The sequence below is a fragment of the Pseudophryne corroboree genome, unplaced genomic scaffold, assembly GCF_028390025.1.
Source record: "Pseudophryne corroboree isolate aPseCor3 unplaced genomic scaffold, aPseCor3.hap2 scaffold_320, whole genome shotgun sequence".
NCBI lineage: Eukaryota > Metazoa > Chordata > Amphibia > Anura > Myobatrachidae > Pseudophryne > Pseudophryne corroboree.
In genome coordinates this window covers 109444-119473 of record NW_026969881.1, presented here as the reverse complement: position 1 = coordinate 119473, position 10030 = coordinate 109444, and the positions used below count along the sequence as shown (strand labels likewise).

At 47.4% G+C, this 10030-nt stretch overlaps 3 non-coding genes across 3 annotated transcripts; all 3 read left to right on the top strand.

Annotated features, from left to right (window-relative positions):
- The first annotated feature begins 621 nt into the window (after positions 1-621).
- Positions 622-785, top strand: LOC135017724 (U1 spliceosomal RNA). The gene has a single exon (XR_010215517.1). It is a non-coding gene; the product is annotated as a U1 spliceosomal RNA (small nuclear RNA).
- Positions 786-937: 152 nt separating this feature from the next.
- LOC135017885 (U1 spliceosomal RNA) lies at positions 938-1100 on the top strand. Its single transcript, XR_010215664.1, has one exon. It is a non-coding gene; the product is annotated as a U1 spliceosomal RNA (small nuclear RNA).
- Positions 1101-1755: 655 nt separating this feature from the next.
- On the top strand, positions 1756-1919 carry LOC135017702 (U1 spliceosomal RNA). The gene has a single exon (XR_010215495.1). It is a non-coding gene; the product is annotated as a U1 spliceosomal RNA (small nuclear RNA).
- The last annotated feature ends 8111 nt before the right edge of the window (positions 1920-10030 follow it).

Genomic DNA, 10030 nt, shown 5'->3' with positions numbered 1-10030 from the left:
CATGCTTGTAGCAGCTGGTCCTAAGATCTACACCTCAAGCCCTGAGTGTTTGCCCTTGTGACTTGTTGATCATCATAGCAAAGCAGATGCTTACAGAAAACTGCAGGGGCTTAGATTGAAAATAAAAAAAATTGATGGGTATAAGGTAGAGAGGAGCGGGTTCGGTTCTCCGAGAACCGAATTCCCCACGAACCCCACGAACTCCTCCTCCGAGGCAGGCTCGGTTGTTCCCGCCTGACTCGGAAAACCTGAACAAGGGAAAATGTCATCATCCCGCTGTCGGATTCTCGCGAGATTCGGATTTCATATAAAGAGTGCAAGCATTCCTGGGGGAAGGCCTGCAGCAGATGGATTTGCATATGGTGATGTCATCCAAGCAGTGGGTCAAAGTTGGCTTCAGAAACAAACAGGAATGCTTGCACTAGTTGTTGCATTTGGTTTGTTGTTTGGGGGTGCTTCAGTATTAGGCAGCCTTCTGCCCTCCCATGGTCATCTGAAAATATGTGTTCTCCCTGCAGTTGTTGTCCCCAGATGAGAGTTCCCTTGTGCTGCCTCAGTTGAATCTCCTTTACTTGACAGAGATGTGCCTGAGCAGCGGCCCTCCCAGCCCTATCCCAAATCATACTTATTTTGCATAGGAGATACCATGGTCATGAAGATTATTCTCCCAGGGTGAGGTTCATTCATTGCATTCTGGGTATGCTGACCCCTGTGATTTCCCCAAATGTGGGTAACTCAACTGCATTATTTGTGGTAGTGGGGGACTGTGTTTGTGTTTTCCTCTGGTCAGCTCTGGTAAAAGTCAGATTTCTTTGTTTCAGATCTTCCTCTAGCCTTGTTCTTCTTTCGAGAGTTCCCTTGTGCTGCCTCAGTTGGATCTCCTTCACTTGACAGGGGGGTGCCCGAGCAGCGACCCTCCCCAGCTCAAGCCCAACTCCTACTTACCTGCCAGGTGAGATACTATGATCATGAAGGTGCTTCTTCCAGGGCAAGGCTCACCCATTGCACTCTGGGTGTGCTGCCCCTGCGATTTCCCCAAATGTGGGAAACTTGACTGCATAATTTGTGTTTCCCCTGGTCGGCTCTCGTATAATTCAGATCTCTTTGTCTCAGGTCTCTCTCCAGCCTAGTTTGCTGTCTGTTTCCACTTCTTTTTTCTTGAGCCCCTCCCTTTTATACCCTTGTGCACTATCCTGACTTCTCCTCCTGTCTGCTTACTTTGTGCCTTCCAATGCACAATGCAAACTACACACCCTTTTACTTGCCTTACAGAGCAGCTCTGGAGCTGTTACAGTGCCAAGCTGCTGTAAGAAATCAGCTTGAATGCTTCAGGGGCTGGGGCATTGTCAACATGAGCCCCACACCGAAGGAGGGTGGGGGTGTTTAATGCGAACTAAGGGTCATCCAAGCGCCGCAAAAGGCCGCCATGCCCTGCATACCCCTTTTCTCTTTTCATATGCAGATGAGGGATCCAGCCAACTTTGGCCCACTGCTTGGATGACATCACCGTATGCAAATCCGTCTTCTGCAGAACTTCCCCCAGGAATGCTTGTACTAGTTGTTGCATTTGGTTTGTTGTTTGGGGGTGCTTCAGTATTAGGCAGCCTTCTGCCCTCCCATGTTCATCTGAAAATATGTGTTCTCCCTGCAGTTGTTGTCCCCAGATGAGAGTTCCCTTGTGCTGCCTCAGTTGAATCTCCTTTACTTGACAGAGATGTGCCTGAGCAGCGGCCCTCCCCAGCCCTATCCCAAATCATACTTATTTTGCATAGGCGATACCATGGTCATGAAGATTGTTCTCCCAGGGTGAGGTTCATTCATTGCATTCTGGGTATGCTGACCCCTGTGATTTCCCCAAATGTGGGAAACTCGACTGCATTATTTGTGGTAGTGGGGGACTGTGTTTGTGCTTTCCTCTGGTCAGCTCTGGTAAAAGTCAGATTTCTTTGTCTCAGATCTTCCTCTAGCCTTGTTCTTCTTTCGAGAGTTCCCTTGTGCTGCCTCAGTTGGATCTCCTTCATTTGACAGGGGGTGCCCGAGCAGCAATCCTCCACAGCTCTGGCCCAACTCCTACTTACCTGCCAGGTGAGATACTATGATCTTCACTGTTAGGGCAATCAGGATGTGGAATTCCCTGCCAGGGAAGGTGGTAATGGCGGACTCTGTAATTGGATTTAAAAAAGGAATGGATACATTTCTGAATGAAAAAGCTATCCAAGGTTATAATACTTAAAATATCAACATGGTTAATCCGGGGGTAACATGAGTTGTAGTAGCTAACTAGTCATAAAACATTATTCAGCAAGTATGTAGAATCATCACAACTTAAAACAGGTTGAACACGATGGGCAATTTGCCTCTATTCAACCTCAAAAACTATGTTACTATATGTTACTATATTACTATGTTACTGTAGTATACAGAACACCACAATGCAATGAGCAGTGATAGTGAGCACTGATGAGGATACTAGAACTGACACTGAGCAGCAAGATGCAGCACTGGACTATTAGTAATGTACTGTAGTATGCTGAGCACAACAATGCAGCACAAGACAATGAGCAGTGATACTGAGCACTGATGAGGATACTACTGAGAACTGACACTGAGCAGGAGAGACACACTACTAGTATTACTGAGCAGCAATAAGTATCCACTGATACTGAGCACTGATATTGAGATTTCCACTGAGAGAACATAGCCACGTCCTCTCCGCTCTCTCTTCAATGCACGAGTAAAAATGGCGGCAACGCGCAGCTCTTTATATGGAATCCGAATCTCGCGAGAATCCGACAGCGGGATGATGACATTTTCCCTTGTTCAGGTTTTCCGAGTCAGGCGGGAACAACCGAGCCTGCCTCGGAGGAGGAGTTCGTGGGGTTCGTGGGGAATTCGGTTCTCGGAGAACCGAACCCGCTCCTCTCTACCTTATACCCATCAATTTTTTTTATTTTCAATCTAAGCCCCTGCAGTTTTCTGTAAGCATCTGCTTTGCTATGATGATCAACAAGTCACAAGGGCAAACACTCAGGGCTTGAGGTGTAGATCTTAGGACCAGCTGCTACAAGCATGGCAGAGGTGTCACTATCACTGGTGACACCCAGAGAGGTGGCGAGGGAGATTGTAATGCAGTGCGCGCAGATAAGCAGCGCAATGGTAAAAAGGAGGCATGGTTTCATAGGTAGGGGCGTGGCCTGGTGGCCTGAATCTACATTTTGTTGCTCCGGGTGTCCCGGGGGTTGGGGGCTGCACCGGGGACTAGTGTGTGAGCGGTGCTGGCTCCTGCACAGTGACATGGCATGGCCACTAGAGATGTGCACCGGAAATTTTTCGGGTTTTGTGTTTTGGTTTTGGGTTCGGTTCCGCGGCCGTGTTTTGGGTTTGAACGCGTTTTGGCTAAACCTCACCGAATTTTTTTTGTCGGATTCGGGTGTGTTTTGGATTCGGGTGTTTTTTTCAAAAAACCCTAAAAAACAGCTTAAATCATAGAATTTGGGAGTCATTTTGATCCCAAAGTATTATTAACCTCAATAACCATAATTTCCACTAATTTTCAGTCTATTCTTAACACCTCACACCTCACAATATTATTTTTAGTCCTAAAATTTGCACCGAGGTCGCTGGATGACTAAGCTCAGTGACCCAAGTGGCCGACACAAACACCTGGCCCATCTAGGAGTGGCACTGCAGTGTCACGCATGATGGCCCTTCCAAAAAACACTCCCCAAACAGCACATGACGCAAAGAAAAAAAGAGGCGCAATGAGGTAGCTGTGTGACTAAGCTCAGCGACCCAAGTGGCCGACACAAACACCTGGCCCATCTAGGAGTGGCACTGCAGTGTCACGCAGGATGGCCCTTCCAAAAAACACTCCCCAAACAGCACATGACGCAAAGAAAAAAAGAGGCGCAATGAGGTAGCTGTGTGACTAAGCTCAGCGACCCAAGTGGCCGACACAAACACCTGGCCCATCTAGGAGTGGCACTGCAGTGTCACGCAGGATGGCCCTTCCAGAAACACTCCCCAAACAGCACATGACGCAAAGAAAAAAAGAGGCGCAATGAGGTAGCTGTGTGACTAAGCTCAGCGACCCAAGTGGCCGACACAAACACCTGGCCCATCTAGGAGTGGCACTCCAGTGTCACGCAGGATGGCCCTTCCAAAAAACACTCCCCAAACAGCACATGACGCAAAGAAAAAAAGTGGCGCAATGAGGTAGCTGTGTGACTAAGCTCAGCGACCCAAGTGGACGACACAAACACCTGGCCCATCTAGGAGTGTCACTGCAGTGTCACGCAGGATGGCCCTTCCAAAAAACACTCCCCAAACAGCACATGACGCAAAGAAAAAAAGAGGCGCAATGAGGTAGCTGTGTGACTAAGCTCAGCGACCCAAGTGGCCGACACAAACACCTGGCCCATCTAGGAGTGGCACTGCAGTGTCACGCAGGATGGCCCTTCCAAAAAACACTCCCCAAACAGCACATGACGCAAAGAAAAATAAAGGAAAAAAGAGGTGCAAGGTGGAATTGCCTTGGGCCCTCCCACCCACCCTTATGTTGTATAAACAGGACATGCACACTTTAACCAACCCATCATTTCAGTGACAGGGTCTGCCACACGACTGTGACTGAAATGACGGGTTGGTTTGGACCCCCACCAAAAAAGAAGCAATAAATCTCTCCTTGCACAAACTGGCTCTATAGAGGCAAGATGTCCACCTCATCATCATCCTCCGATTCATCACCGTGTACATTCCCCTCCTCACAGATTATCAATTCGTCCCCACTGGAATCCACCATCTCAGCTCCCTGTATACTTTGTGGAGGCAATTGCTGCTGGTCAATGTCTCCACGGAGCAATTGATTATAATTCATTTTAATGAACATCATCTTCTCCACATTTTCTGGAAGTAACCTCGTACGCCGATTGCTGACAAGGTGAGCGGCGGCACTAAACACTCTTTCGGAGTACACACTTGTGGGAGGGCAACTTAGGTAGAATAAAGCCAGTTTGTGCAAGGGCCTCCAAATTGCCTCTTTTTCCTGCCAGTATACGTACGGACTGTCTGACGTGCCTACTTGGATGCGGTCACTCATATAATCCTCCACCATTCTTTCAATGGTGAGAGAATCATATGCAGTGACAGTAGACGACATGTCCGTAATCGTTGGCAGGTCCTTCAGTCCGGACCAGATGTCAGCATCAGCAGTCGCTCCAGACTGCCCTGCATCACCGCCAGCGGGTGGGCTCGGAATTCTGAGCCTTTTCCTCGCACCCCCAATTGCGGGAGACTGTGAAGGAGGAGCTGTTGACCGATCAAGTTCCGCTTGACTTGATAATTTTCTCACCAGCAGGTCTTTGAACCCCTGCAGACTTGTGTCTGCCGGAAAGAGAGATACAACGTAGGTTTTAAATCTAGGATCGAGCACGGTGGCCAAAATGTAGTGCTCTGATTTCAACAGATTGACCACCCGTGAATCCTGGTTAAGCGAATGAAGGGCTCCATCCACAAGTCCCACATGCCTAGCGGAATCGCTCTGTCTTAGCTCCTCCTTCAATGTCTCCAGCTTCTTCTGCAAAAGCCTGATGACGGGAATGACCTGACTCAGGCTGGCAGTGTCTGAACTGACTTCACGTGTGGCAAGTTCAAAAGGTTGCAGAACCTTGCACAACGTTGAAATCATTCTCCACTGCGCTTGAGACAGGTGCATTCCACCTCCTATATCGTGGTCAGATGTATAGGCTTGAATGGCCTTTTGCTGCTCCTCCATCCTCTGAAGCATATAGAGGGTTGAATTCCACCTCGTTTCCACTTCTTGCTTCAGATGATGGCAGGGCAGGTTCAGGCGTTTTTGGTGTTGCTCCAGTCTTCTGTACGTGGTGCCTGTACGCCGAAAGTGTCCCGCAATTCTTGTGGCCACCGACAGCATCTCTTGCACGCCCCTGTCGTTTTTTAAATAATTCTGCACCACCAAATTCAAGGTATGTGCAAAACATGGGACGTGCTGGAATTTGCCCAGATATAATGCACGCACAATATTGCTGGCGTTGTCCGATGCCACAAATCCACAGGAGAGTCCAATTGGGGTAAGCCATTCTGTGATGATCTTCCTCAGTTGCCGTAAGAGGTTTTCATCTGTGTGCGTATTCTGGAAAGCGGTGATACAAAGCGTAGCCTGCCTAGGAAAGAGTTGGCGTTTGCGAGATGCTGCTACTGGTGCCGCCGCTGCTGTTCTTGCGGCGGGAGTCAATACATCTACCCAGTGGGCTGTCACAGTCATATAGTCCTGAGTCTGCCCTGCTCCACTTGTCCACATGTCCGTGGTTAAGTGGACATTGGGTACAACTGCATTTTTTAGGACACTGGTGAGTCTTTTTCTGAGGTCTGTGTACATTTTCGGTATCGCCTGCCTAGAGAAATGGAACCTAGATAGTATTTGGTACCGGGGACACAGTACCTCAATCAAGTCTATAGTTGGCTCTGAAGTAATGATGGATACCGGAATCACGTTTCTCACTGCCCAGGATGCCAAGGCCTCAGTTATCCGCTTTGCAGCAGGATGACTGCTGTGATATTTCATCTTCCTCGCAAAGGACTGTTGGACAGTCAATTGCTTGGTGGAAGTAGTAAAAGTGGTCTTACGACTTCCCCTCTGGGATGACCATCGACTCCCAGCAGCAACAACAGCAGCGCCAGCAGCAGTAGGCGTTACACTCAAGGATGCATCGGAGGAATCCCAGGCAGGAGAGAACTCGTCAGAATTGCCAGTGACATGGCCTGCAGGACTATTGGCATTCCTGGGGAAGGAGGAAATTGACACTGAGGGAGTTGGTGGGGTGGTTTGCGTGAGCTTGGTTACAAGAGGAAGGGATTTACTGGTCAGTGGACTGCTTCCGCTGTCGCCCAAAGTTTTTGAACTTGTCACTGACTTATGATGAATGCGCTGCAGGTGACGTATAAGGGAGGATGTTCCGAGGTGGTTAACGTCCTTACCCCTACTTATTACAGCTTGACAAAGGCAACACACGGCTTGACACCTGTTGTCCGCATTTCTGTTGAAATACTTCCACACCGAAGAGCTGATTTTTTTGGTATTTTCACCAGGCATGTCAATGGCCATATTCCTCCCACGGACAACAGGTGTCTCGCCGGGTGCCTGACTTAAACAAACCACCTCACCATCAGAATCCTCCTTGTCAATTTCCTCCCCAGTGCCAGCAACACCCATATTCTCCTCATCCTGGTGTACTTCAACACTGACATCTTCAATCTGACTATCAGGAACTGGACTGCGGGTGCTCCTTCCAGCACTTGCAGGGGGCATGCAAATGGTGGAAGGTGCATGCTCTTCACGTCCAGTGTTGGGAAGGTCAGGCATCGCAACCGACACAATTGGACTCTCCTTGTGGATTTGTGATTTTGAAGAACGCACAGTTCTTTGCTGTGCTTTTGCCAGCTTAAGTCTTTTCATTTTTCTAGCGAGAGGCTGAGTGCTTCCATCCTCATGTGAAGCTGAACCACTAGCCATGAAGATAGGCCAGGGCCTCAGCCGTTCCTTGCCACTCCGTGTGGTAAATGGCATATTGGCAAGTTTACGCTTCTCCTCCGACGATTTTTATTTAGATTTTTGAGTCATTTTTTTACTGATCTTTTGTGTTTTGGATTTTACATGCTCTGTACTATGACATTGGGCATCGGCCTTGGCAGACGACGTTGATGGAATTTCATCGTCTCGGCCATGACTAGTGGCAGCAGCTTCAGCACGAGGTGGAAGTGGATCTTGATCTTTCCCTATTTTTGGAACCTCAACATTTTTGTTCTCCATATTTTAATAGGCACAACTAAAAGGCACCTCAGGTAAACAATGGAGATGGATGGATACTAGTATACTTATGGATGACGAGTGACTGACGACACAGAGGTAGCTACAGCCGTGGACTACCGTACTGCGTCTGCTAGTATAGAGATGATAATTAATGATATAAAAAAATATATATATATAACTACTGTAGGTATATATAATATAATGACGGACCTGGTGGACACTGTCAGCAGACTGCTAAACTACTAGTATGAAGAAGATAGAAAAAAACTTCCACCACAGGTAGGTAGGTATACAATTATGGACGAGCACTGACGACACAGAGATAGCCACAGCCGTGGCCTACCGTACTGCGTCTGCTAGTATAGAGATGATAATTAATGATATAAAAAAAAATATATATAACTACTGTAGGTATATATAATATAATGACGGACCTGGTGGACACTGTCAGCAGACTGCTAAACTACTAGTATGAAGAAGATAGAAAAAAAAAACCACCACAGTTAGGTATACAATTATGGACGAGTGACGACACAGAGGTAGGTACAGCCGTGGACTACCGTACTGCGTCTGCTAGTATAGATAATATACTAAATATATTACTACTGTAGGTATATAATATAATGACGGACCTGGTGGACACTGTCAGCAGACTCCTAAACTACTAGTATGAAGAAGATAGAAAAAAAAACCCCACCACAGGTAGGTATACAATTATGGACGAGCACTGACGACACAGAGGTAGGTACAGCCGTGGACTACCGTACTGCATCTGCTAGTATAGATAATATAATAAATATATTACTACTGTAGGTATATAATATAATGACGGACCTGGTGGACACTGTCAGCAGACTGCTAAACTACTAGTATGAAGAAGATAAAAAAAAAAACCCACCACAGGTAGGTAGGTATACAATTATGGACGAGCACTGACGACACAGAGATAGCCACAGCCGTGGACTACCGTACTGCGTCTGCTAGTATAGATAATATAATAAATATATTACTACTGTAGGTATATAATATAATGATGGACCTGGTGGACACTGTCAGTAGACTCCTAAACTACTAGTATGAAGAAGATAGAAAAAAAAAAACCACCACAGGTAGGTAGGTATACAATTATGGACGAGCACTGACGACACAGAGATAGCCACAGCCGTGGACTACCGTACTGCGTCTGCTAATATAGAGATGATAAAGATGAAAAAAAAAATATAACACTACTGCAGGTAAATATTTATATAATATATGTATGACGGACCTGCTGGACACTGTCAGCAGAATGCATTTATAGAATAAAAAAAAAACACCACAGGAGTGTTTAACTTTTTCAGGCAGACAATATACTGGTGGTCACACTGGCAGCAAAAGTGTGCACTGTACTCCTGCTATAACTGCTCCCCAGTCTCCCCCACAATTAAGCTGTGTGAGCAGTGAGCACTCAGCACAGTCAGATATACATAGATGATATATCATGCAGCACACTGAGGCTGAGCACAGATATGGTATGTGTATCGTTTTTTTTCAGGCAGAGAACGGATTATAAATAATAAAACTGGTGGTCACTATCAGCAAAACTCTGCACTACTGAGTACTCCTGACAAGTTCAACTGCTCCCCAAATTAGTAGTAAATCAAATGTCACTCGTCTCTATCTTCTAATCTAAACGGAGAGGACGCCAGCCACGTCCTCTCCCTATCAATCTCAATGCACGTGTGAAAATGGCGGCGACGCGCGGCTCCTTATATAGAATCCAAGTCTCGTGAGAATCCGACAGCGGGATGATGACGTTCGGGCGCGCTCGGGTTAACCGAGCAAGGCGAGAGGATCCGAGTCTGCTCGGACCCGAGCAAAAAAGGGTGAAGTTCGGGCGGGTTCGGATTCCGAGGAACCGAACCCGCTCATCTCTTATGGCCACCCAGCATGACGCCTCCCTTCTTGACCATGCTGTAATTGCAGTCGCACTGCAGTTCAGCGTGATCATAAAAAATGGTGTAGCCTCCTGCTGGTGCAGACTGTATGTGCGCGCAGGAAGCCGCCACCATTTTTGTGATCACAGCGGCTGAATGTGATGTCATACAGCTGCTGTGACCACGCCCCCTGTGTCTCCTCCATTGCAGACCCCATTTTGAAGCCTTGCCCCCGCACCGCTCCATCCCTGACTTGGAAATGGAGTGTTGCTGACCCCCCTCTCCC